Source organism: Microtus oregoni, unplaced genomic scaffold (assembly GCF_018167655.1).
Source record: "Microtus oregoni isolate MIOR12 unplaced genomic scaffold, Mior012 000014F_ref0000157, whole genome shotgun sequence".
NCBI lineage: Eukaryota > Metazoa > Chordata > Mammalia > Rodentia > Cricetidae > Microtus > Microtus oregoni.
The window spans coordinates 20,163,292-20,188,332 of record NW_024543073.1 but is presented as its reverse complement, the minus strand read 5'-3'; the positions used below and the strand labels follow the sequence as shown (position 1 = coordinate 20,188,332).

The 25,041-nt window shown below is 44.6% G+C and overlaps 1 pseudogene; it reads right to left on the bottom strand.

Moving 5' to 3' along the window:
* Positions 1–16,500: 16,500 nt before the first annotated feature.
* Positions 16,501–17,017, bottom strand: LOC121455612 (annotated as a pseudogene).
* Positions 17,018–25,041: the final 8,024 nt, after the last annotated feature.

Here is a 25,041-nt window from a genome sequence, read left to right as displayed (position 1 = left end):
CCCTCATTTTGAAAGTGCCACCTGGAGCCCTTACGGTGATACATGCCTTTAGTCCCAGCACTCGGGAGGCAGAGGTCCACCTAGTCTGCTGGGTGAGTTCCAGAACAGCCAAGGTGATACAGAGAAACTCTGTTTTAAAAGGGGTGGGTGTCTTTTAGCATTCCGTGTCAAGCCCTTTCTTAGTCTTCCCTCCCCCATGCAGCCTCAGCCACTATTTCTCAGCAGCAGCAGCCCTTTCTGGTGTCCCTCCTGTTTCCCCATCCTCATCACACTCCTGTGATTTTCTTCATCTCTAAGAAATGATTCAAAATCTCTCAGCTTCCAGTGCCCAGTCCATCACTTATTGTGACTATGTTTTAAATCCTTTATTGCTTCAGTAGACTCTTGGGAAAGAAGCACAATGTAGTGGTGTAATGAGATGCTCCTCATAGCCTGTAGACACTTGAACATTTGGTCCCCAGTAGGTGGTGCTGTTTGGGAGTTTAGGAGGTGTGGCCTCCCTGGAGGAAGTGCATCACTGTGGGTGGGCTTTGAAGTTGAAAGGCTCACGCCATTCCCACTTTGCATTCAGTTGGTGAGCCCTCAGCTTCCCGCTTTTGCTCCACTCTCCAGGACTCCCACCTTCTGGAACCATAAGCCCAAATTCCGTCTTCTATAAATTCTCTCGGTCATGGTGTTTTATGACAACAATAAATAGAAAGTAGCTAATACAGAAGTTAGCACCAGGGAGTGAGCTATGGTTGTGACAGACCTGACCTTGTTGGGGTTTGGAGGAACGTGAAAGACTTTGAGACTTGGCAATAGAAAAGTAGCTGAATGTTCTAAGTGGACCTTAATGGGCCGTTATAGTTGGAACTTGCACAGCAGTAGTATTGAGAACCATGTGGACTGTGGAGGCTCAACCCAAGAGGTCTCTGAGGGGATCAACATTAGCAACAGGGCTAGCGAGCCTTTCTGTTATACTTGGCAAAGAACGTTGTTGCTTCCTCTCCAGGTTCTAAGAAGCTGTCAGAGGCTAAATTTAAAAGTAATGGGGGCTGGAGAGATGGCTCAGAGGTTAAGAGCGTTGCCTGCTCTTCCAAAGGTCCTGAGTTCAATTCCCAGCAACCACATGGTGGCTCACAACCATCTGTAATGGGGTCTGGTGCCCTCTTCTGGCCTTCGGGCATACACACAGACAGAATATTGTATACATAATAAATAATTATTTAAAAAAAAAGTAATGGATTAATTTACTTGGCGGAGGAGACTTAAAGACAGTCAAACACGGACTCTGGTGAGTATTATAAAGCATTCTTAGGCAGCTCTACAAAGAAAAAGAGTGAACGGGGCAGAAAGAAATGTACAGTGTGGAGAGAAAAGGGACCACTAACAAGGTCAGTGTTACAGCCAAGGCTGGGAGAGAGGATGCCACTGTAAAGGGGGTGAGTGTTCTTAAGAAGAGAAGAAGCCTGATTTGTACTGGGATACAAGAAGGGTGCTCTTGGGGAACCCCCCAAAAGAATAAAAACAACAACCAAAACAACAACAAAACCTCCCAATTTGTGAAAGGAAAAGAGCTTAAGGATTTTTGTGCTTCTAAAAAGCAACAACTAGCACAACTGTTGTTGCAAATGTGGTTCACACTGGCCAGGGTTCATCCCAAACTGGCAGGCTAACTTGGAAGTGCCACCCACATGACCAGAATGCATGAGTAAAGAACTATCCTTCCAGGTTTCAGAGAGCTGCTGAGGCCAGGCAAGGTGTAGCAGAAAGTCCCGCATGAAGGCCTAAGAGGGCATGAGGCTCTGATATGCCATTGCATGTAGTTGTAGAGGTGAAACCTGGGTTACATTGGAGACCACAAGATGTTGAAGTTGTCAGAGTCATGAAATATCTGTCAAGGAACAATGCATACTGATGCAGAAACAGCCCAAGGGAGAGATGTATGTCTTAGGCAGCAAAGCACTCTGTCTCTCTGCATCTGTCTGTGTATATTCTCTCTCTCTCTCTCTCTCTCCCTCCCTCCCTCCCTCCCTCCCCCCCATGTGTGTGTGTGTGTGTGTAACCATCTAAGCCCTTTTGTTAGGACTTAGTAGTAGAACCAATGTTAGGGTTCAAAGGCAGAGAACCTTGTGGGTCTAGACCAAGGTACACTGTAGAGAGCTCACATGTAACAGATCTCATGTAAAAGGTTTATTGGTAAGGGGGAGTGAAAAGCCATCTTGGAGTGGAGATGTAAGAGAGAGAAAGACAGACAGACAGAGAGAGAGAGAGAGAGAGAGACCAGGAGACAGAAAGAGAAAACATGAGAAAGAGAGCCCCATATTGTTGGCAGGGACTTTTGAAAGGGTGTACCTGTCACATAGGAAAGTAAGCAACTCACAGCAACACTGGAAATGCACCACACCTGCCCGCTGAGTCGATGAGTCCCTGGCAGCAGGCTGGCAGAGTGCTTGATTGCTAACACCTTTGACATTGGGGTTTCCTCTGCTTGGTTTCAGCTTTGTTCCACATTGCCCCACTATACCCCTACTCCTCCCTTTGGGATGATAATGTATATTATTGCCAATATATAACTACATTGGAGGCATGTAGTTTTACATGGGATTGCATTTAAGAGATCACCTAGAGTCTCAGAAGAGATTTTAGGTTTTGAATTTTAAAAGTCTTATGACACAAAAAGACAGTAAGGACTTTTGACACTGAACTAAATGCATTTTTGCAGTATGATATGAACCAGGAGAGTATGGGGGTCAGGGAGCAGAATGTGGTTGTTCCCCATAAGCTCAGGCATTTGAACACTTGGTTCCTAGTTGGTGGTGCTGTTTAGGTAGGTTTAGTAGGTACGGCCTTGCAGGAGGAAGTAAGTAATTTGCATGATCTCTGAGGTGTTGGAGACTTGTGCCATTCCCACTTTCCTGTCTCTGCTTCATGTCTGTGGTTGAGAATGTGGACCCCTCAAGCCCCTGCTCCTGCCACTGTGCCTGCAGTCTGCCCTCACAGATTCTAACTCATCTGGAACCATAAGCGCAGATCAGCTCTTTTTTCTTAGGTTGCCTTGGTGGAGGTGTTTTCTCACAGCAGCAGAAATACAACTGTGGTGGTTTGAATTAGAATGCCCCTCTCCCGCCCCTTCTGTGTTACACCCTCGGTACAGTTCACGCCACTGTACCTTACGCAAGTCGGGCAAGGGCCTGGAGATTGAAAGAACACACAAAGAGACCTGGGTCATTCAAAAGGAGATCAGCCAAATGCCATTTATTCAACCTTGGGGAAATCCTTATATACCTAGCTGCTACACAAGGATTTCTGCCCGGGCAGGTGGGAAATTACCATACCAACAATGGAGTCAATGCCCTACAGCTAATCACCAGGCGGGGCAGGGAGAGCACTGGAACAAACAGGATGCTTTAGTTAGCTGACCAGAAACTGTCCTCAAGATGAACCCCAGGAACAAGGGTAGACCCGGGCCCTACATTAGGGAATGTTGGTATTTGAAAAGGATTAAAAGGTGTAGCCTTGTTGGAATAAATGTGCCCCTGGAGGTGGACTTTGGGGCTTCAAAAGACATTCTCTCTCTCTCTCTCTCCCTCTCTGCCTGTGGGTCAGGATGTAGAACTCTCAACTACTTCTCCAGCACCATGTCTGCCTGCACCTGCATGCCACTATCTCTGCACCATGATAATAATGAACTCAACTCTGAAACTGTAAGCAAGCCTCAATTAAATGTTTATAAGAATTGTCTTGGTCATGCTGTCTCTGTTATCATTCATAAAGAGTGTTATGGTAAAAGTGAAATGCCGCAGGTCCCAGAAGTGGCGGCAGGCAGTGGCTCCTGAGAGCAGGCAGTCTCAGGCAGGGTCAGTGCAGTTCCCCAGTGGCTGCAACAGGCCATGAGGAGCAGTGAGTCCCAGGCAGGGAGCTGTGTGGTGGATGAGAGACAGAGATATGGATAGGCATGCCATGCAGAGTGAAGTTGGACATTTATTTAGTGGGTTCTAGAAGAGAAGGGGAGAGGGAGAGAGAGAGAAACTGGGGGGGGGGAGCCACAGCAACAGCTACCTCTCTGGGAGACAGACAGAAAAGGAGGGATTCAGACTGGAAGCTGAAGATCAGTTTGCCTTGGCAGAATGGGAGGGAGGAAGGGAGTGAGCATGGCTTGTCTCTTAAAGGGACAGTACAGATCATTACAAAGATGAGAGTGACCTCAGGGGGTCACCCAAGGCCTCAGTGGGTCCCCTGGTGGGTGACCTGAGACCTCAGCAGGAGAGAGACAGACAGATATGCCATGCAGAGAGAGCTGGAGTATAGAGTTTATTTAGTGGGTTATGGAGGGGAAGAAGGAACGGGGGAAGGGGAGAAGTGGGGGAAGAAGAGAGAGGCAGAAGCTGTCTCTCCAGAAAGGGGAGAGAGAGAGAGAGAGAAAGAGAGAGAGAGAGAGAGAGAGAGAGCAAGCTGGAGAGGAGGTGGGAAGGCAGAAGGGGAAGGAGGTTGGGGATGGGCAGGATTTATCTCTTAAAGGGGTGACAGACCAGGCTGCAGATTACAACAGTCCCTTCAACAGAAACAGAGCAATAACTGAGACAGTAACTAAGACATATGATATGATAAATCTATATGTTCCATTTACCTTCTCAAATTGGACTCCATTTTATATAAGTTTGATGGAATCCCCGCCGCCCCCCCCCTCCCATTTGTCTGTTTTTATAAATACCAGGACTGGGTCTCACTTTCTTCTGCCGGAAATCATTGCTTGCATGTTTACACAGCAGCTGTGCATGCTTAACTAGGTCTGCAGATGTGTTTGGATTACTGACGTATTAACTCATGATTCAGACTAGAAAGGGGACATGCAAGGAAGGCACGCTGACCATAAACTGGAGGATGCAGCTTCCTCTGGTTATCCCTCAGAATAAGTGTTTATTAACTCACATGTTTCCTGGAACTGTGCTCTGTATAAAAATATCATTTGCTCATTCCTAATAAGTTTTTCTTTCCAAGAGCAAAACAGATTTAAGCAATTATACCATCAAAGAATAAATAATGCCAATTAGTGAAGTCCTTATGACTCATGGCCCCTTCAGGTGTCATGTGATAACCTGTCTCTTTAAACAAAACTTTGTCTTAATAAGGTAGTTACACTTACAAGAGAATGGTGAGCTGGGGGCCCATACCTGTATCCCCAACACTTAGTATAGAGGCAGAGGCCTAGGGTTTAAGGACAACCAGTGTAATGACCATGCCTGGAAGAAGGGAAAGGCTAAACCCAGACAGAGGGGAAAAGGAGGAGAAGCTTGTCTTCTAGAAAAACACTTCAGACAGTGAGCAATTTGTCAGATCTCCTTGGAGGAAATGCAGTTGTCTTAGTTACTTTGTCTGTGACAAAACACCACGACCAAGGCAAGATGTTAAAGAAAGCATTTTGTTTGGGGCTCCCAGTTCCAGACAGAGTCCCTGACCATCACGGTGGGGAGCATGGGAGCAGGCAGGCAGGCATGGTAGCTGAGCTACAAACATGGGGCAGAAAGACCTAACTGGGAATGGTGGGGGCTTTCTAAAATCTCAAAGCCCAGCCCCAGTGGCACACCTCCTCCAACAAAGCCATACCTACTAATCCTTCCAAAACAGTTCCACTAACTGGGAACCAAAGATCCAAATATATGAACCTCATTTAAGCCCGAGTAACTTACTTAACTATGAATATTTCTTGCCTTCTGTTAAAAATCTTACTCATAGGTTAGGAGCCTAAAAATAGACTTAGGGTAGTCAGTCACTAGATCTCTTTGTCTCCTGGCCATGTGATTACATTGAATAAATTTCTTTTTTCAACTTTTCAATATTTTATCTTTTCTAGTTAACCTATGGGGGGAATGGTGGCTAAGCCTTGCTTGTCAGGGTGGCTAAGGTGCAGGCTCTTACCCAAATTCTGATCACAGCCGGACTACATAGCAGGTTCAGGGTACCCAGGGTTACATAACAAGACTCTGTCAGAAATTAAACACACACACACACACACACACACACACACACACACACACACACATTCAGATGATAATATTTCGTCTTCCCCAGGGTTGTATGTAATCTTGTGAAGTAAAATCAAATATGTTAAAATATGTGTGAGCATGAAGTTTTCTCAAAATGCTGAATTTTACTGAGTTCGGGAATCGTGGAGGCTTCTGTTCCCTCTTCCCCATCTTCCCATAAGAAGGCAATGTGTAACTGGAAGAAAAGAGATAGGCCAGGCAGTGGTGGCGCACGCCTTTAATCCCCGCACTCGGGAGACAGAGGCAGGGGGATCTCTGTGAGTTCAAGGCCAGCCTGGTCTACAGAGTGAGTTGCAGGACAGGCTCCAAAGCTACAGAGAAACCCTGTCTCAAGAAAGAGAGAGAGAGAGAGAGAGAGAGAGAGAGAGAGAGAGAGAGAATTATATCTAAGTGTCAAGGTGTGGCCCAACCCATCATGGTTTCTCTTGTCTCTGGCACAAGATCAAGGTGTTATGAATGGATGGTGACCTTGAACTTCTGACCCTTCTGCATTTGCCTCTCGATTTCTGGTTGGAAATTTTCTCCCCTTTAAGTCTGAGATACTAGAATTACACGTCACACAACTCACTTACCTATACACTAGTATTCACCTAGTTTATAGGCCCCAGTGGGTTAAAGAGACTCACAGCACAATTTAAGGGGTTTCATGGTCTGGGTTATCAAACAAAAATCTCAAGGAGGCCTCCCTAGGGTTTTCTGAGCCATGAAGGCCTCCAGCATACAGGTGGAAACAGGCATGCATGTACACACACCAAAAACCAAACGAAGAAATTCAAACCAACCAAAATCACAAGCTATTGCCACGCAGGCCCACCGCAAACTGGAATCTAGTCACTAGATGGTGACACACTATTGCTGAAGACACAATGCACTTTGGTGGCAGAGTAGAGAAATATACCTTAGAGTGACCTAAAACTTCCTCTCTTTCAGCTAGTTCTCCTGGTGCTAAAGAGTACTATCCTAACTGTTCTCGATTTATGCCTTTTTGTTGTTATTCCAGAGGTCCCTCCTGGAGCACACACAGTGGAGGTGAAGGTCAGAGAAGTAACTGTGGACGTGCTGTGGTGGCTTGAATTTAATTGATCCCCAAAATCTCATAGGGAGTGGTGCTATTGGGAGGGTGTGACCTTGTTGGAGGAAGTGTGTCACTTTTGAGGGCAGGCCTTGAGATTTCCTAAGCTCAAGACACCGCCCAGTGTCTTAGTTGATTTCCTGTTGCCTGCAAGTTGTAGGACTCTCAGCTACTCCTCCAGCACCACATCTGCCTGCATGCCACATGCTCCCTGTCATGATGATAATGGACTGAACTTCTGAAACTGTAAGCAAGCCACCTCAATTAAATGTTTTCCTTTATAAGAGTTGCCATGGTCATGTGTCTCTTCACAGCAATAGAAAGACCAGCTAAGGGGGCTGGAGAGATGGCTCAGTGGTTAAGAGCATTGCCTGCTCTTCCAAAGGTCCTGAGTTCAATTCCCAGCAACCACATGGTGGCTCACAACCATCTGAAATGAGATCTGGTGCCCTCTTCTGGCCTTCAGGCATACATGCAGAAAGAATACTGTATACATAATAAATAAATAAATAAATAAATAAATAAATAAAAAAAAAAAAAAAAAAGAAAGACCAGCTAAGACAGAAGTTGGTACTGGGGGGCTGGAGTATCGCTGTGATATATTTTTATTTGAAACAATATGGATCTGGGGACTGTGGATTAGAAAAGCAGCTGGAGGCTTTAAGTGCTGTTTAATGGGCCAGCTAGTAGAAGCATGGAAGACAATGGTGTTGACTGTAATTTGATAAACTGTGAGGGGCTTACTCAAGAGTTTACAAAGGAGAAGAATTTTAGTATGTTGCCTAGAGATCATTCTTATGATAATTTGGTGAAAGTGGCTGTTTTTAGCCTTTGTCCTGAAGAGTATGTCTGAGGCTAAAGTGAAGGATTTTGGATTAATTATATTAGCAGGGGAAATCTCAAAACAACCTAGTACAGACTCTGGTGTGTGGTTATTAGTGTTAATTATGATGAGGATTTATAATGAAAAGGAGCAAACTGAGTGGAATAAATCACAAAATGCAATTTTTTTACTCTGATCTTTATTTTTTGAAGAAAAAAAAAGCGAGGTTGACAGGAGACTGCAGCTAGAGATTGCAGAGTGGGGGGTTCCATGGTAGTCTGTGAGTTGTCCCCAGACAACAGATTCTGGAGAACCAGAAACTTCACTTAGTGTATGGTTTTCAACAAGCGAAAATCAGGGGAATAAGGTGGAGTCTGGCGAACTTAGTAACTTCTCTGGCATATAAGCGTGTTTTGTTTTGTTCTTGTCAAAATATAAAATTAAAGGAGAAAAAAAAATCACCAAAAAGTAGAATGAAACTAAGTCCTGTGTTCAAGGAGATGAGACATGAAACAAAGGGTGTGGCGACCTCAGCTAAGATTCCAGTTTGTAAATTAAAGGAAATCTTAGAGCTGGATAAGTGGGGTACACCTTTAATACCAGCACTGGGAAGGCAGAGGCTGTCAGATATCTAAGTTTGTGACCAGCCTGTCTAGAGATCCAGTTTCAGGACAGCCAAGCTTAGCCACTGAAGGACCGAAAGCTGGGGTAGGTATAATTGAACGAGGAGGCCTTGTTCCAGTCCAGCAAGTAGCAGAACTTGGCTGCTGTGGCCATGAAGTTCTGGCTTTAGAGTTAAAGATAGAAGAAACGGGTTATGGAATCTTCCTCCATGACTAAGGAAAGCCACTGAGGTCAGCCATCTGTCAGGGATGGCCCTGAATGGAGGCCTAGAGAGGCCATTGCATGAAGCTGTGAAATTGAAGCCTGGATTGTCTTGGAGCCCCCAAGTTGTTAGAGATACCAAAGATATGGAATACCCACCAAGCAGAGCTGCTAACAGGGAATGGAACCAGCCCAAGGGGGGAAAATGTGTTGCAGTCAAGAAAGCTGAATGGATGTGGAGATCTGAAGAACATTTTGACATCAGACATGGAGATGCAGAGTCTGGAGTTTGCCCAGATGGTTTTCAGTCTTGCTTTGGTGCAGTATTTCCTCCTATGCTTTCATCCCTGTGTTTTGGAATAGTAAAGTATGTCCGGTGCCATTATATGTTGGAAGTATGTGATCTGCTTTTGGATTTTAATTCTTACAGGTAATTACAAGTGATTAAGAGATTGCATGAATCTCAGAAGAGATTTTGAATTTTGGATTTTAAAACTTTATTGAGACTGTTATTGACTATGGGGACTTTTGAAGTTGGACTAAATGCATTTTGGCAATATGATATTGTTACAAACTTATGGGGGCCAGGGAGTGGAATGTGGTGACTTGAATATAATTGTCCCCCATAATCTCATAGGGAGTGGCCCTAGTGGGAGGTGTGGCCTTGTATGGCCTTGTTGGAGGAAGTGTGTCTCTGTGGGAGCAGACATTGAGGTTTCCTATGCTGAGGATACGGCCCAGTGTCTCAGTTGACTTCCTGTTGCCTGCATGTTGTAGGACTCTCAGCTACTCCTCCAGCACCACATCTGTCTGCATGCTGCCGTGCTCCACCATGATGATAATGGACTGAACCTCTGAAACTGTAAGCAGGTGAGGTGTAGTTGTTTGTTCCATTGAGGTCACTGCTATTTAAAGTTATTATTGAAATGCATGTGTTAACTGTAGTCACTGTGTTGTTGTGTGTGAACCTCATAGAAGAGAAAGTGGGAAGTACACTTGAATGCATTGGCACTTCCTAAATATAACCCCAGTAGCACAGGCACTGAGAGAAACAATTAATAAATGGGAACTCCTGAAACTGAGAAGCTTCTGTAAAGCAAAGGACATGGTCAACAAGACAAAACAGCAGACTACAGAATGGGAAAAGATCTTCACCAACCCCACATCAGACAGAGGGTTGGTCTCCAAAATATACAAAGAACTCAAGAAATTGATCATCAAAAGAACAAATAATCCAATAAAAACTGGGGTATACACCTAAACAGAGAACTCTCAACAGATGAATCTAAAATGGCTGAAAGTTACACTTAAGGAAATGCTCAATATCCTTAGTCATCAGAGAAATGCAAATCAAAACAACTCTGAGATTCCATCTTACACTTGTAAGAATGGCCAAGATCAAAAACACTGATGACATCTTATGCTGGAGAGGTTGTGGGGTAAAGGGAACACTCCTGCATTGCTGGTGGGAGTGCAAGCTGGTACAGACCCTTTGGAAATCAGTATGACTATTTCTCAGAAATTAGGAAACAACTTACCTCAAGACCCAGCAATACCACTTTGGGGTATATATCCAAAGGATGCTCAGTCATACCACAAGGCATGTGCTCAACTATGTTCAAAGCAGCATTATTTGTCATAACCAGAACATTGAAACAACCTAAATACACCTTGAATGAAGAATGGATAGAAAAAGGTGTGGTACATTTATATAATGGAGTACTACACAGCAGAAAAAAATATTGTCATCTTGAATTTTACAGGCAAATTAATGAATCTAGAAAACATCATATTAAGTGAGGTAACCCAGACTCAGAAAGACAAATATAATATGTACTCACTATAAGTGGTTTTTATACATAAAGCAAAGAAAAATCTGACTACAATTCACAATCCCAGAGAACCTAGACAACAAAGAGAACCCTAAAGGAGACATACATGGATCTAATCTATATGGGAAGTAGAAAAAGACTAGATCTGGGGCTGGAGAGATGGCTCAGAGATTAAGAGCACTGACTGCTCTTCCAGAGGTCCTGAGTTTAATTCCCAGCAACTGCATGGTGGCTCACAACCATCTGTAATGAGATCTGGTGCCCTCTTCTGGCCTGCAGGCATACATGCAGGAGGAGCACTGTATACATAGTAAATAAATCTTAAAAAAAAAAAAGAAAAAAAGGCATGAGGATCATGGGAGGATAGAAGAGCAGGGGGTTAAAGGGAGGAAGTGAAGAAAAATATATAGCTCAATAACAGCATTTTTTTAAATAACAGCAATTTTTTAAAAAGGCTCCTTCTTTAGTTTGGGGAAATTTTCTATGATTTTTCTAAAAATGTTTTCTAAGCTTTGACTTGAGTTTCTTTTCCTTCCACTATTACTATTATTTATATAGTTGGTTTTTTCATAGTGTCCCAGACTTCCTGGATGTTTTGTGCTTGGGTTTTATTTTATGTTTTGGTTTAACATTTTCTTTGACTGAAGTATCCATTTCTTCTACCTTACTGTCAACACCTAAGATTCTCTCTTCCATGTCTTGTACTATATTGGGTACTCTGGGGTTTGTATTTGACAAACCCTAAATTTTTCGTTTTCAGTTTTATTGTAGTTTGGGTGTTCTTTACTGATTCTTTTTCTGCTTTCATGCTGTGAATTGTGTTCATTATTTCATTTGACTATTTCTTTGTGTTTTCATGAATTCCTTTAAACCTTGACCACATTCATAACTTCTATTTTGAGTCCTTGAGTACTTTAGCTGTATTGCATTCTCAGGGCCGACTGTAACAGGGTTACTAGGTTCTGATGGAGGCATATTGACTTAGCGTTTGTGTTTTTTGTGCCCGGGTCTAAAGATCCAGAATTATAATGAATGATTGAGGTGTTTCTTGGGGTTGATCTTGTCTTTGTGGGGTGGGCGTTCTGTTCTTTGGTTGCAGTTGCTGTCTCTGGATCCTGGGCAAGTGTGGTTGGGGTCCCTGGTTGACAGAGCTTCTGTAGGTGGGTGAGCGACAAAGTGGAATGGAGATGGGCTAGGAGGAAGTGGTGAGAAGGGCTCTGTGAGAGAACTTGTTGTTGGACTTTTCTGTCCTGCCGGTCAGTTCCCAGATAACCAGAGACTTAATTATTAATTTTAAGTGCTCAGTTGATAGCTTAGCCTTTTTTTTCCAGCCAGCTCCTACAACTTAAATTAATGCATTTTATTAATCTGTGTGCTACCCCAAGGCACGTTTACCTCATCTATGAAGTTCCCACTGCCCTCCTTCTTCCCATCATTCTCTCTGTCCCAGAAATCCTGCCTAAGCTATCAGCCAGTCAGTTTTGTTTTTTTTTTTAACTAACAATGAGAGCAACACATATTCACAGTATACAGAAGGATTATTCCAGAACAAGAGCTGGCAAGATCAGGTCTTCATCAATAGGTAGAGTCCTCAGAGAGTGGAGGTGTGGTGGAACGAGGGGCTCCTGAAAGTGGGCTGCAGCAGTACACTGGGTAAATCTGGAGAGACCAGGATGAAAGGGCTAGGGGGATCCTGGGTCTACATCACAAGGCTGGGTCCCCAGTGAATGGAATCAGGGCAGGAGGAGGAGCTCCTGAAAGCTGACTGCTTAGGACTAAGAGTAAGTCTAGATAGAGAAAGCAAACCAGACAACAGGACAGGAAGGAAAATGAGAAAGATTTACCTGACTTCCGGTCCATGATGGCCACTAGGGGTGCCTGATAGAAAGTATCTCTGGGTGTTGGAGGCAGAGACAGAGGAGTGAGGATGAACTAGGAGGGAAGGCTGGTAGCAGAGAAGGAAAAAGCTGGGCCCAAACCAAGAGGCAGAGTCCCCACGGATAGCTTTAGATACCCCTCTAAGAGCCTCAGAGTTTAGGGCTAGGGAAGTATTGGAAATACTCGTGTAAGGGTTGTGTTAGAGACAGCCTTGGGTTAAGGGTGTGGCTAACTTGGTCATTTGGTTTAGTGTTTTTAGGCCTGGGCTTGGAACCCTAAAAGCTAGGTTTATGATTAGGGTTAGGATTAGTGAGAGAGCCAGGTTTAGGACTAAATTGTAAACCGCCTTGGGTGGGTTACTTAGTCTAGGGGTTGTAACCCACCCTGCAGTCAGTTATTCCAGGGTCCCGGAGAGGCACTATCTGAAAAGACATGAGCAAGAGAGAGGAAGAAGGCCAGACAGATTTGTCAAAGCCTTTGTTTATTAGAGTCAGGGTTATAGCTTACATAGGCTAAGGAATTTGGGGGGGGGGGCACAGGGGCCTGGGCTCTTGCCGCGTGGTTCACGTTGGTCACATAGGCCAGGAGATTACAAAAGGTCAGGTCACGATTCCTCAGCCAGGAAGTAACAAGTTGAGACACCTTAGTTCTCTAGATAGTTCGAAATGTGAGGCGGGTTCCGCTAACAGATAGCTCTCTATTAACAGATAATTGGGAGTGGGATAGGCTCTGCCAATAGAACAATTCTAATTATTGTTAGGAGTGAGTGGGGTTCTCTGCTAACTCCTCAGGGCAATGGTTCCTGTAATAATTTTGGGGGGGAAACGGCTCCTGACACTAAATTAGAGCCTGGTTTAAAGTTGGGGTAAGAGGTTCAGTTAATGTTCCAACTAGGTAAGAGTGAGGCTGGAAGTACAGCCACAGCTTCCTCGGGGCCAGCATGGGTTTAGTGCTAATGTTTGACCTAGGGTGAGAGGTGTAGTTTCGGTTGGGATTCCGGTTAGCTATGATCAAAGCTGATGATTGGTTAGGGTTAGGGCTAGGGTTGGGATTAGGGCCTTGTTTAGGGTTAGTTTCAGGGGTAAAGCTAATGTTTGACTTAGATGTAAAACTGCTTTGTGTCAGGGTTAAAGTTGCATGCAGGGTTGGATCAGGTTTGGATTATGGTTGTGGTTAGTACTGTGGTTAACTGGTATGATTAGTGAGGCCTCGAGTTAGGGTTTTGGCTAGAATTGTAGTTATGTTTAGTTGTGGGTTTAGGGTCAGGGTGGAGTTACGATTAGTATCAGAGTTAGAACTGAACTTAAAATAGAATTACGTGCTGGGTAGTGGTGGCACACACCTTTAATCCCAGCACCTGGAGGCAGAGGCAGGTGGATCTCTGTTAGTTCAAGGACAGCCTGGTCTACAAAGCAAGTTCCAGGAAAGCCAGGGTTATATAGAGAAGCCTGTCTATAATATATAATGTTTATAGCTAGGGTCAGAACGAGGGTTCTGTTTGGGACAGAGCTTGGCATAGCTCTAGGGTAAAGGGTACAATTAATATTGGAAAATTTTCACATTCAGTTTTAGATTTAGGTTTACTGCTTGATAGATGTAGGTTTAGGCTTTGGCTTTTGCCTAGGATCTCATTAGTCCTATTTTAGGGTTGTGGTTATGCTTAGAAGGGTTAGGATTAGTCTTAGGGCTAGGCTTAGTGTTGAGGTTACAATTAGGGTTAGAGTTGGATAGCATTACATTCATGGTTAGGGTTATGTTTAGACTTCTGGCTAGGGTTTGTGTTAGGATAAGAGCCAGTTTTTCAAGATTGATTTTAGAGTTAGATGCAGGTTAGGGTTATGACTAGGCCTGAGTTAATGGATATGCCTTTGAGCATTTAGGCTCCAAAGAACAGAGTTACAGTTAGATGTCTGATGTACTATTAATAAAAACTCAGGGTCAGAAATTGGGGTTCAACCTGAATCCAAAAAGCAAAACAGTCAGTCACCGGCTCTTACCTCGACCTCAGTCTGAAATGGCGATCCTACCTCCAGGAATCTCAGAGGAGACTGCGTTTGAGAGCTGTGTCCCCACCCCCCATTTTATAGTCCTCTCTAGGGCTGGGATTAAAGGCATGCACCACCCGATTTCTATGGCAACTAGGGTTGCTTCCTGGATTAAATTGCGTGTCATTGTGGCTACTGGGATTAAAAATGTGTGTTACCTTAATGTGGTCTGTAAGGCTGATCAATGGGACTGTTTTACTCTCAGATCTTCAGGCAGTCTTTATTTATTAAGATACAATTGAAGTGCCCCTACAGATGTTCAGTTAGGTTTAATGTGTGGGACAATACTGGCTTTATGGGTAACATTTGTTATGGTTTTGGTCCCTTTAAGAGACAAGCCACACCCATTCCCCTCCCCATCCGCTGAGGCAGGCTGATCTTCAGCTTCCGGCCTGAGCTCGCTCTCTTTTCCATCTTCCTTTCGGAGAGGCAGCTTAGCTTCTGCCTCTCTCCCCACTTCTCTGCTTCCCCCCTTCTCTGTCTCTTTCTCCTCTTCTCTCTCTCTCTCTCTCTCTCTCTCTCTCTCTCTCCCTCTCTCTCTGTTCCCCCCCCCTTCACCCTTCCTCCTCCATAACTCCCTGAATAAACATTCAACCTCACCCTGCATGGCATGTCTATCCATGTTTCTGTCTTCTGCCCGCCTGCCATGTGTCTCCCTGCCTGGAACCAGCCATTGCTAGGGGACCAGCAGCCTACTCTGCCTGGGGCCCACTGCCTGCTGCCACATGGCCTGCCACCACTGCTCTGGGACCAGCAGCTATCTCTGCCTGGGACTGGCTGCTCCAAGGGCCTGCTGTCTGCCGCCACATGGTCCACCACCACCGCTCAGGCCACTGCTCTGGGACCGGCAGCCATTTCTGCCTGGGACTGGCTGCTCCCAGAGCCTGCTGCCTGCCACCACATGGCCCGCTGCCACCATTTGGGACCTACAGCATTTCTGCTGCCTACTGCCGCGGGGATCTTGGAACATTTTTAAGAAAAAGAATAACAACATTACTGTTAGCGTTAAATGTCGGTTCAGGGTTAAATTGGTGCTGGGTTTGTCATTGGGTTAAGTATTTTTTTGTTTGTTTGGTTTTTTGTTTTTGTTTTTTCAAGACAAGGTTTCTCTGTAACTTTGGAACCTGTCCTGGAACTAGCACTTGTAGACTAGGTTGCCCTCAAACTCACAGAGATCCGCCTGCCTCTACCTCCCCAGTTCTGGGATTAAAGGCGTGCGCCACCACCGCCCGGCCCTGGGTTAGGTTTAAAGCTAGGTGTAGTGTTAGGGTTTGTAGCAGAGCCATCAGTAGGATTATGTATCAGGTTAGAATTTAGGATAAAGTTAATAAAAGATCTACAGTTACTGTTAAATCTATTTAGATTACTTTAGATCGAGTTTTTTCGTTGTTGTTGTTAATTAGCCTTTTTTTATTGTTTTTTGTTTGTTCATTTGTGTTTTGTTTTTAATTGAAGGTCCCTTACTGGCCCTGCTTCTGAGAGTGGCCAAGATGAAGGGAAAGGGGTGGACAGCCAGCTGTTGTAGGGAGGGTCAGTTCCACAGTTCATTTACCCACAGAACTAAACAGACACACTTCTGGTTAGAAGTTAGCAGCATGGGATGGGGGAGGATGAGGAGGAGTAAGGGTGTTGTTTAAAAAAAAAAATACAGACTTCCCCCAAATGGGTGCTTGGGAAGGGTCTTGGTGCACTTCAATCCAAGAGGAATCAAATCAAAAGCAGTTTGGAAAGGCCAGAACCATCAAAGATGGAGGGAAGCAGACGATCCAGGGTGGGAGGGGGGAAACCGACGTTTGGCAATTGGGGTGAAGGGATTGTCCTCCCCAAGCTGGGATACCCCCAGCCTTGCCCTCCCCTGCTGGGATGCCCCCAGCTTTGCCCTCCCCAAGCTGGGGTGCCTCAGCCTTGCCCTCCACCTGCTGGGGTGCCTCCAGTGTCTCCAGACTGGCAGGGAAGATGCAGCCTCCAACCCCCAAGAGCAGGTCTAGGGCTGCTGGATGCTCCAGGCAGGGGCTGAAGGCATCTCACAGAGACTTGTCCTCCAGGGAGATGACGGCACTGCCACCTAGTTTTTCTGCCAGGGTGCAGCGGTCCTTGATCTCTTTGTAGCAGTTTGCTTGTAATTCATTTTTAATTTGCGTCGATTTCTTCTTGATAGCATCCTTGGAGCTGGCATAGATCATTTTGCTTTTAAGAGGTGCACACTCAGGGGCCCAGAAGATGAACACCAAATCCTCCATCTTGTATTTGGTCTCGTAGGTTACATCGTAGAAAACTGTGGCGGTCCTTATCCGACAGCATCTTGTGAAAAGTGGTGTAGGGTTGTCCACATCTGTCCCACGTCCCCTCCCAGGATCTGCTTGCCTCCCCCAGGATTACGTTCTTTTCGTCCTCACTGAGGCCTTCCGTTTCTTCACTTCTGGCGTTGAGGACTCGCTCACGTTGAAGTCCTTGAACACAGTGATGACAGCATTAGAGACAGCCACACCAGAGGCCGTGTTTCCGGAAGCGGAAGGGAGTCAGGGAAAGAGCTACAGAAGAACTGAGCCTCTGCAGGTGCTGCTGGGATCCGACTGCCAGTTTTAGGTTTCTTACTAGAGGTATGGTTAAAATTTCATTTGGGGCTGGGTTATATTTAGGGCTGGCGTTTGAGCCAGGATTAAATTGAGGGTGAGAGCTAGTATTTGGGTTAGGGTGACGGCTTAAAGGTGCTTCAACATGTATTTCTAAGATTATTTAGGGTTAGAGCTAGAAGTAGGGTTGTGGATAGCACTTGTCTTATTTCTAAGGCTAGTATCAGAGTGAGAGCTAGGCACAGAGTTAAAGTTAGGGCTAGGGTTGTCATTAGGGTCAGGTTAAGTTTAGGGTTAAAATTGGTGGCAGAACCAGGAATAGGATTACCTATCGAGTTAGGGTAGAGTTTGGTATGAAGTTGGTATAAGAGCTAAGTTAGTGTTAGAACTAGTCTGAAGGTTAGTATTAGAAATAGTTTTACTGTTGAGACTGGAAGATTGGTTCGAGTTTCATTTAGAGTTGTGATATACGTGGTGTTAGTGTTTAAACTACACTTAAATGAGCAATGGGAGCTAGTGTTAAGGTTAGTATACAAGTTAGTTCATGGTTATATCTAGTGTTAGGTTTGTCGTTAAGTGTAGCGTTAGGACTGGTTTTAGAGGTAGGGTTAAAGCTCAGGGTAGAATTAGAGCTACATTAAGGATTAGTTTTAGGGTTGAGATTACTTAGGGCCCTAAGTTAGATGCCAAAACCAGACCCAAGTAAAACTATCCTATGGCCCAGTTATTCTCTTTCCATTTCCTCTAGTAGATGCGGCAGGCAGTACGAGACCTCCAGGCACCACTAACATGCCTACTTTGTCCCCTTCCCTTTCATAGTAAATGCTCCTCTGCTTTCTGAGCCCTGTTTTCAAAGTTGCATCAAGAGATTGAGGGGCACAGGAAGGAAACACTAGGAATATTTTTAGACACTAAAATACCTTATTTACAACAGCGCCATATTTCTTAGTAACTACTTCAAAGCAAAAATATGAAAGCAGGCAAAACTGTCTCTGTATTTCTTACAATTCATCTTTTAATTTTATGTTTTAAGGTTGTTTGGCAAAAACAGTCCAGATATTTTTTGCGCCCTTAATACAAACATGTTTAGCTGTCTTAGGCTAGCGTGCCTAAGTTTTGCAACCAGATTCCTCCCCCAACTTGATTTTCCATAATTAACATTTGAAAGCACCAGACCTAAGTCATTCTAAGGAATTATCTTAATGTTTCAATGAATTTTAGTTAAGCTGACTAGAGATATAGTCTAGAAACCAGTGTTTTGTTTCATTTTTAATTTAAATTTTATGAATCCTTGGAGCTCTAGGGAAGTACTCATTTGAATGCTAAGTAGTCTTTTATAAAACAAAAAAAATTTGAACCCAAGCACAGAATGCTTTCCCAAGTCAGGTTCTGCACTATGTTTTTCTGGAAGCCTGGTGGAGTCTGACTTGATTAATGACCTTTCAAATGAAAACATGTGGTACAGAAACTTATTGCTTTAAAAACAAACCTCGCAGGACTGGAGAGACGGCCCAACCACTCTTCCAGAGGGCCCGGGTTCAATTCCCAGCATTCACATGGCAGCTCACAGCTGTCCGGAACTCCAGAGGACTGGACACTCTCTTCTGACCTTTGAAGACAAAACACCCACGTGCATAAAAATCAATTGGAAAAATAATCTTGGCAGAGCATTTGTGTTGACTGCTTTCTTCACTTGGGCTGGGCCTGTGCTCTGTGCAGCTTGTCACATTTCCTGATAGGTTCCGTATCAGGAGGGGGAGAGACAGAGACCCCAGGGCTGTCTCTAGTCAGGCCAGCACTGGCCTAGGACAAAGCTCTCTGTGGATGGCACAAAGTAGGTCTGATTTTGGGTTCTTTTACTGTTTTGTCCTGTCTGCTTTGTGACTTTACTGGTGAAAGCCATGGGAAGTGTCATAGAAAAACTACACCTGGGACAGAGATGTATGTCACTGGTATGTGCTTGCCTTTCATGTGTAAGCCAGGTCCCAGGCTGAACCCTCAGGGCTGCAAAAACCAGTAAGCAAACAGCAGCAGAAAGAAACCAAGACCAAAGAGCAATTGAACAAACCAGAAAGTAACAAATAAGGAGACCGAATCAATTTACAAATCCTCTCGTTGAAGAAGATCCCAGGGTCCCAGAAGATCCCAATGGTTTCACTGCTGAATTCCACCAAACATTTAGAAGAGAATTCATCTTAGTCTTTCTCAGATGCCTTCAGTTTCTGAAGAGGACGGGGGTAGGGTGGGGGAGAACACTTTGAAGCTTGAGTACCTGAACCAGCATTACCCTGATTTCAGAGCCAGATTAGAACATCACAGAAAAAGAAAAGAAGAGGCACAATGGTTAAGAGCACTGGCTGCTCTTGCAGAGGAACTGGGTTCCATTCCCAGCACCCTCATGGTGCCTCACAACCACCCACAACTCTAGTTCCAGGGCATCCGATGAGCTCTTCTGATCTCAGCACTGCGCGCACACGGAACATGTAAACACATGCAGACGGAACACTCATATACACAAAAGAAATAACAGGGCACATTAATACATGCAGGCAAAACATTCATAGACATAAATGAATCACTCTGTAAACAACAAAGAAAAAAAGGGTCAATGTCATTGATAAATTCATAACAAAAGTGAATTGAGCCCGGCGGTGGTGGCGCATGCCTAAAATCCCAGCACTTGGGATGCAGAGGCAGGTGGATCTCTGTGAGTTCAAGGCCAGCCTGGTCCACAGAGCAAGTTCCAGAACTGGCTCCAAAGCTACAGAGAAACTTTGTCTCGAAAAAAAAAAATTTGAGTTGAACAGCCCATTAGGATCAATCAGAATTCACCTTTTGAGGTTATAGGATGGCTGAACATACACAAGTCAGTAAATGTGACATAATTCATTAGCACAATGGAAGACAAAGGCTCACTAGACACAGAAAAGGCAGGTGACAAGAATTCTAGATCCTTCCACAATAAAGACTGTCTGTGACTAAGCATAGAAGGAACGTATCTCAGCACATTAATGGCCATTGATGATGGGCTCACAGTTAATATCACACTCAATGGGGAAAAGTCAGAAGCTTTCCCTCAGAGATCAGAAACAAGATAGGATGTTGCTCTTCACTTTCTGTTCAACTGCTAGAGCAGAAAAAACTCCTCAGGCTAGGTTATCATTTGGCCAAGGACCACCCCTAGGAAGGCAAGTCCTTTATTGAAATACTGTATTTTTCCTTCCCCGAATCCCTATCACTAGTGCAGTAGTTTACCAGGACAGAGCCATGTAACTTACCAGGACAGAGCCATGTAACTTACCAGGACAGAGCCATGTAACTTACCACGACAGAGCCATGTAACTTACCAGGACAGAGCCATGTAACTTACCAGGACATAGCCATGTAGCTTCATAATCTGCCAGATTTTTTTTTATTATTTGGAAAAGTGTAACTTCTCTCTTTTTTTTCTTTCTAGCTCTTCTGTAAGCAAACTCTCCTTAACTCTTTGGGCTTTCCTGCTCTTTGTCTGAAGTCTCCATCCCGGCCAGTCGCTGCTTGTCTGTCACAGGTGTGACCTTCATGCCAGATTAAATGACAGGGCTTGTTCCTCCATGTCTCCTCTTCCTCCTTCTCTTCCTCCAGGAAGCTGCTGAGGTTTTACTTCTTGCCTTCCCTGGGGGCTTTTCAAACAACGTCTATAAAATTATACTTTGAACATCCATTTGATTCTGTTCTTGAATTGTTAACGAGACTGATTTCCTCTGTATCCCTACCTCTTACTACATGGTTTAGTCAGAATAATCAGGCAAGAGGAAGAAAATTTAAAAGCTAACAGACAAAACACCAATGAAATGATCTGTTTGTGAATGACACGGTCACCCAAAACAGACCCAAATCAGAAGTACTCAGTATCGCATGCAGAATGAACATTGAGAAACCGTTATTGTTTCTATTATTAGCAATAAACTAATCAGAAAACAAAAACCAAGGAAACAGTCCTATTTACATCAGCTACGATGGCTTGCCTAGCACTCTGGAGGTTTTGGGTCACATTCTTAGCACGCAAACAGCAATAGTCAAAATGGGATTAAGTGTGAAGTGTGGTCCCGGGGGTCTGACAGGATGCCAGCTTTTTCACCACTCCCTATACCCTTCTTCCCCAAATACCTGCTGAGCCAGGTGGGTTGCTGGCTTCCTTTCAGTCACAGTTCAGATACCTCCTGCTGGTGTCACTGGTGTAGACCTTGTCACAGTCCCTATGCCTTCCTTTTCCCACCTTTGTTTACACCTGGGGTCTTCTGCAATTTCCTCCCCTGTGTGACTCCAGTTACACCCTGCAGCCATGGCTCCTGCTTCTCACTTTTAGGGCCCCTACTTCTGCCTTAGATCTCCTCCTCTAAGTGGCTTGGACTCAGTGGTCAATCATTTCACTTCCACTTTTGTCACCCCTTTGTTCCCTCAAGCCTGGATCGCCCAGCATCCTGGCCACCCTGTTAATGGATTCCTAGGAAGTCATCCTCTGCAAACCCGTGTTTTTGCGAATGCTTTAGGAGGAAGTCTTAAGAGCTCTGAGATTCGCTCAGTGCTCAGCTGATCCTGGGAGGCCTTTCTTTGAGATAACCACTGCCCTAAATTGGAAGCGAGGCCCCCAAGGGCGAATTTACCACCTGGAAACGTGCAAATCCACACAGGAAATGTGAAGGGCCAGGCTTGACTGGAAGAAAAGGCGTGACTCAGTATGGAACATGGTGGTCACTTCTGGGGTGGACTGAGAATGAAGTATCAGAAAACAAAGAAAAGAGTAATATAAAATATCCACGATGAACAAAATACTGGAAGTTTAAGAGACATTGGATCAATAACAAAGCTCATGATGGTTCATCTTGCATGCTAACTTAATTGAGATCTGCCTGGGAGTATGATGGCTATTCTTGATTGTCAACTTGACTATGTCTGGAATAGACCTCAGTCCAAAAACGGAGGGCACCCTTGTGATCCAGATCTGGAGGCTGGAAGGCACACCTTTATTCTGGGCCCTGCCTTCTGCTGGAAGCCTGTGGAAGGATAATGGAAGAAAGGAAGCATATGGGTTCCCTGCACCCCCGTGGTCTGTTGGCCACAGGGGCAAAGGAGGCAAGCCGGGCCTTGTCCAGCCTGTGAGTGTGACAGAGACAGCCCTCTGGGAGACAATTTCAGTGGATTTCCTTAGCTTTATTCCATAGTACAGTGTCCGGGTCCAGAGTCGGACCATAAATTATTTCTCTAGACCAGACCCCAACCTAAACTCAATCTGGACCCGAATGGAGGCGCGGGAAGAAAAACACAATTCACATGGTTTTATTGGGACGGAGATTCTCAGTGGTCCCTTATGAAGTCCTGAGTTCACATCCTGAAGAATCCCCTCGCTTATTCTCCAAACAGCTTTTATACCAAAACATGAACTGAGTGGGAAATACACCAGCATTCTGTCTCCTAGGTAACCAGGTGAATGGCAGTTTGTTAAGTCTGCATCTACCTGTCTGCTGTGTCTGCTAGCTGTCACAGAGGCTTGAATTAGCATCTCTATGAGGCATCCTCCAAATTACAAAGAAAGGAGCAACAACGTCGTGACCTTTTGTTAGGGTAGTGACAGCCTGTCTGCTGGGCTATGTGACCACTTCAGGTGGGGCTTCAGAGCCTGGCTGCCATTCCATATAGAAATATGGGCCTACAGTACAGGGACTATGTAGGATTGGGGTCAGTAGCTGGGGAATCACCTAATTTGCCTTAAACAGCAGGCTCCTATCGTAAAGTCCCTAGTACAGTTACCATCTGTGGGAGTGAGATCGTATTTTAATGTTTCTAGAACAGTGTCTACCATATGGGCAGCAGGGAAAAGAGTCTGCAGGGAACTGCATCCAGCTTCATAAGAGATAAGTCAGGCATCCTGGCCTAGAGAAGGTCTCCAAATAAGGTCAAGTAGAGAGAACAGGGCGCCTTCCACTGGGGGGGGAGGGAGTCGTCCATGTTACTGAGCATAGAGAGAGCTGACAGGCCATGGTAGACTGCCACCAGCGGGGCCTCCCAGCAGAAGGGCTCTTTGCCTGCCCTCCCCTTGTCAACACACCCATTCCTTCACTGGCAATGGAGCCTACTTCATTGGGAGTCCAGCACACGCAGAAGACCAGCTGAGGCACCGCCTCATGGGACTGAGTAACTACTGGATTCTTGGACTTTCCATTCACAGCAAATCATTGTTGGACTGCAGCCTGTAAGTCACACCAATAAATTTCCCTATATATGTGGAAGGCAAGATTTATTCTGTAAGATCTGTGACTCTAGAGAACACTCACACAAATAACAATGCTTGTGATGGTTCATCTTGCATGCTAACTTAATTGAGAGCTGTCTAGGAGGTTGATAAAGAGTATCGCTGCTATGTCTGAGACAAGAGATCATGAGTTCTCTAATTTGATGAATGGTTTCATTTGTTAATATATTCTTTTTATTTTTTAAGGATTTATTTTTTTATGCTTTGTCTGTTTTTGTCTACACACCAGAAGGAGACATTGGATCCCCTCGGGCTATAGTTACAGAGGATTGTGAGTCACCCTGTGCTGGTACTGAACTCAGGACCTCTGGAAGAGTAGCCAGTGCTTCTAACAACTGCGCCATCTCCAGATTCTAAATTCTTCTAGACTGCTGGGAGGTGATGGAACTCCAGAAGAGAGGGTTTGGTTGAAGTGGTCACCGAACCATATCTTCAGGAACTGATCTTGCTCTGGGTCCCTCAGTTGTGTTTTCCTTTCTGTTCACCATGAGGGGAGGAGCCTCTGCCACGCGCTCTCAGCATTGTGGTCTACCGCATCACTGCAGACGCACAGAGCCAAGGGTCCATGAGTGGAACCCTCTGAAACCACGAGCCCAAACCAATCCTTCCTCCCTGAAGTTGTTTCTCTCAGGTACTTTGGTCACAGCTATGCCACAGTACTAGAGAGCTGTAATGGAGTTTAGGGAAAGGGAAAATCAGTATTGTGGATTACCACACCTTTAGTAACTTGTAGATCAGGGAAAGGTGATTATAGCTGTGAATTAGGAAGCATTTTCTGTTTCCAATGTTTGTATTGAGATAACACTCATATAACATTAACTATGTTGTTTTAAAGCAAGCAAGTTAGTGGTTTTAGTATATTCATAATGTTACACAATCATTGCTAATAAGTTTAGAACATTTCTATGACTCCAAGTTGAAAATTAATTGTTTTAGCAGGAATTTCTTCCCCACAACCCTCTTCCATAATTGACCTATTTTTCTTCTTGATAGATTTGCCTGTTTGGGCCTGCTCGTGTAGAACTGTGAAGTATGTGTCTGGCTTCATTCACTTAGCATATGTCTTAGTATTCTATTGCTGTGAAGAGATACCATGACCATGGCAACTCTTATAAAGGAAAACATTTAATTGGAGTAGCTTACAGTTTCACAGGTTTAGCCCATTTTTCTCATGGCAGGGAGCATGGTTTCATGCAGGCAGACACAGTGCTGGAGAAGTAGCTGAGAGTTCTATATCCAGATCCACAGGCAGCAGGAAGAGAGACACTGGAACTGGCTTAGGTTTATGAAGCTTCAGAGCCTACTCCAGGTGACACACTTCTTTCAACAAGGCCACACCTAACTCTGACAAGGCCACACCTCCTAATCCCTGTCAAATAGCACCATTCCCTAGTGACCAAACATTCAAATATATGAGCCTATGGGGCCATTCCTATTTTAACCACCACAGCACAGCATTTTCAAGGTTCGCCTATGTTGTCAGATGAATCAACATTTTATTACTTTTTGGTGCAGAATAATACTACATTATATAAACGGACCAAATTATTTATTAAAACAATAATGATATGCATGCTCTATCTGTAGAGATTCTGATTTCATTCATCATTGATGGGGGACCCATACACCCCTTTTTTTTTTTTTTTTTTGGTTTTTTCGAGACAGGGTTTCT